This window comes from Arachis ipaensis, chromosome B4 (genome assembly GCF_059453495.1).
Source record: "Arachis ipaensis isolate K30076 ecotype BB chromosome B4, ASM5945349v1, whole genome shotgun sequence".
NCBI lineage: Eukaryota > Viridiplantae > Streptophyta > Magnoliopsida > Fabales > Fabaceae > Arachis > Arachis ipaensis.
The window spans coordinates 25,580,645-25,584,164 of record NC_142439.1 but is presented as its reverse complement, the minus strand read 5'-3'; the positions used below and the strand labels follow the sequence as shown (position 1 = coordinate 25,584,164).

The window sequence follows — 3,520 nt, the reverse complement described above, 5'->3', positions numbered from 1 at the left end:
AATGATGAGCCAACGTTAGTGACACTCAACTTTGTCACTAACGTTGGAGATGGCTAGCATGGCCACGTTAGAAGCCACGTTAACCTAGTTAACGTGGACTCTAACGTGAGAATTAGGAGCACATTGGAACGTTAGTGACAATGGTAAGTGTCACTAACGTTCTTGAAGGTTGGCAAGCCTACGTTAAAAGAGCCACGTTAACTAAGTTAACGTGGACTCTAACGTAGGGAAGGGGGAGGCTTCTCAACGTTATTGGGAAAGTTGAGTCCCAATAACGTGTGCGAAGGACATAGTGGAAATGTTAGTGGCAACGTTTGTGCCACTAATGTTGAAGTTAACGTGGCTCTTAACTTTGGTGAGGAACGTTAGTGAAAAAGGTGATTGTCACTAACGTTCTCGAACCCATATTTTCACTGAACGTTAACACCACTAACGCCCTGAGCTAAAGTCTCTGCCCACTTCACACTTTCTCTCTGCAAGTAAAGCCAAGCCCAATGAAGAAGAGAACTGCTTCAAACTCAAGATCCAAAGGCCCAAATCCAAAACTTGAAGAGCCAACTAGAAGAACAGAAGAGTAGTATATATAGGAGTAGCTTTGAATTGAATGAGAGTTGGGAAATTATAGGGAGCCTCTGGGCATAGAACTACTCTCTGTATTTTACTTTCTCTGCACTTCTAGTTTCATCATGTATTCTCCATCTTTGTTTTCATTTTCCAGAGCTATGAACAACTAAACCCCTTTCATTGGGTTAGGGAGCTCTGTTGTAATTTGATGGATCAATACTAGTTTTCATTATTCTTCTTCTATTTTTTCTCTTGATTTTACTTGAAAGCTTTCGATCTTCATCCAATTGGGTAGTTATCTTGGAAAAGAAGCTATTTATACTTGGATCTCTTCTGAACCTTGAAAGAGGAATGAAGAGATCATGCTAGAAATGCTTTCTCATGCTGGACCAAATTGGGTTTGGATGGATATGTGACTATAATCCTCTCAACACTTGATTTGGGAAATGCATGTGGTATAATCAGTGACCATACTTCATCTCTTCTCATGAGCAATTGACCAAGGAATTGGCTATTGATCAAGATTTGAGAGATTGAATTACAAGAAATTGTAATTCGATCACTTAAGATTGCCAAGGAGATCAATGAGTGCATTGATTGAGGAAGAGATGAAAATGAAATTGATCTGGAGAATGCAACATTTCCTGAGCCCAATGAACTCCCCATTCATGATCTTACCCATTCTCTTTAATTTCAGTCATTTACTTTTATGAGCAATTTCCCCATTCCCATTTAAGATTCTGCAATTTACTTTCCATCATTTACATTCAGCTTTTTATTTCTAGCATTTACTTTTCTGTTATTTACTTTCCCGCCATTTAATTTTCTGCAATTCTCAACTCAAATTCTGATTCGCTCAACTAGAACATTTCTCTAATTAAAGTTGCTTAATCAATCAATCCCTGTGGGATTCGACCTCACTCTATTGTGAGTTTTTACTTGACGACAAATTCGGTACACTTGCCGAAGGAAATTTGTTATAAGACAAGTTTTTCGTGCATCAAGTTTATGGCGCCGTTGCCGGGGATTGATTGTGCATCAACAATGATTAAATTGGAGGATAACTAGATTGAGCATTTTATTTTTTGTTTGATTTAATTTTCTGTTTGAGTCATTTACTTTCTGTTTTAGTTAATTTTTTCCCTTCCCCCTACTTTTTCTTTGTTATTTACCATTCATTTCACTAACCCACTAACTGTTTGATATATTGCATCACTCACACTAACAGTAATTCTGATGGATATACTTTCTGCACCTATTCTCTTTGCTTGTACTTGTTGGTTGTATGACAGGGAGAAGAAGCGGGGCTTCAACTTCCTTTGATTCTGAACCTGAGAGAACCTTCCTTAGACTAAGGAGGGAGGTAAGAGAAAAACGTGTAGTTGGTGCTGAAGAAGAGGAGGAACACTTTGAGGAATACTTTGAACCAAACATGGAAGAAAACATGGAAAACCATCATGAAGAAGAGACTCACAACCATGGCGGAAGAGGACGAGCAAATCATGCTGGGGAGGATAGAAGAGTTCTAGGCTCTTACATCAATCCAAACCCTGGAAACTGTGGAAGTAGCATTCAAAAGCCAACCATCCATGCCAACAATTTTGAACTAAAACCATAGCTCATCACCCTTGTTCAGAACAACTGTTCGTTCGGAGGAAGTGTCCAAGAAGACCCCAATCAACATCTAACCACCTTCCTGAGAATATGTGACACAGTGAAGTCTAATGGTGTTCATTCTGACGCCTATAGACTGCTCTTATTTCCATTCTCACTCAAGGATAAGGCAGCCAAGTGGCTGGAGTCTTTCCCAAAGGAGAGCTTGACAACTTGGGAAGATGTGGTGAATAAATTCTTAGCAAGATTTTACCCCCCTCAACGAATCAATAGGCTGAGAGCTGAGGTTCAAACTTTCAGGCAACAAGATGGTGAGACTCTGTATGAAGCATGGGAGAGGTTTAAAGACCTAACAAGGAGGTGCCCACCAGATATGTTCAATGAATGGGTGCAGCTGCACATTTTCTATGAAGGGTTCTCTTATGAGTCAAAGAAGGTCGTAGACCATTCATCTGGAGGATCTTTGAACAAGAAGAAGACCATTGAGGAGGCCATAGATGTCATTGAAACTGTAGCAGAGAATGACTACTTCTATGCTTCCGAAAGAGGGAACACAAGAGGAGTAATGGAGCTAAACAATGTAGATGCTCTGCTGGCCCAAAACAAGCTCATTACCCAGCAGCTGGCTGACCTCACCAAGAAGATGGAGAGGAACCAAGTAGCAGCAATCGCCACTTCATCAACAACCCAAGAAGGAGTGAATGAAGAAGCAGAGGGAAGTCAAGAGCAAGCCAACTACATTGGGAATTCACCTAGGCAAAACCATGATCCATACTCTAAGACCTACAACCCTGGATGGAGGAATCACCCAAACTTTGGGTGGGAAAATCAACAAGACCAAAGCCTTGATCAAAGACGCCCAAATCCCAACAATGCAGCCCACCAACACTTCACATCTAGACCATATCAACACCCCCATAACAACACCTCTCCACATCCATATCAAAACCAAAATAACTCACCTCATCCTTCCACCTCTAATCCCGATCTACAATAATTTGATGATAGACTCTCAAGGATTGAGAATCTACTTGAAGGCATAGGCAAGGAGATTCAAGACAACAAGGTGTTCAAGGAGGAAGTGCGAGCCAGTTTCAAGAACCAGGGAGACACAATCAAGAGGTTGGAATCTCAAGTGGGGTATCTCTCTAAGCAAATTCCCAAACCCACAGATGGATTCCCAAGTGACACAGAGAAGAATCCGAGAGGTGAAACAAAGAAAGTAAGATGGAAAGATTGCAAGATGGTTACTATAAGTGATAAGGAGACTGAGGACAAGCCAAGCAAGCTGTCAGAACAACCTGAAGATACCTCAGTAGAGAAGAAGGAAAAAGATTATCAA

The 3,520-nt window shown here is 40.8% G+C and overlaps 1 non-coding gene across 1 annotated transcript; it reads right to left on the bottom strand.

Moving 5' to 3' along the window:
• Positions 1 to 2,449: 2,449 nt before the first annotated feature.
• LOC148566971 (small nucleolar RNA R71) lies at positions 2,450 to 2,556 on the bottom strand. The gene has a single exon (XR_015881754.1). It is a non-coding gene; the product is annotated as a small nucleolar RNA R71 (small nucleolar RNA).
• Between the last annotated feature and the right edge of the window lie 964 nt (positions 2,557 to 3,520).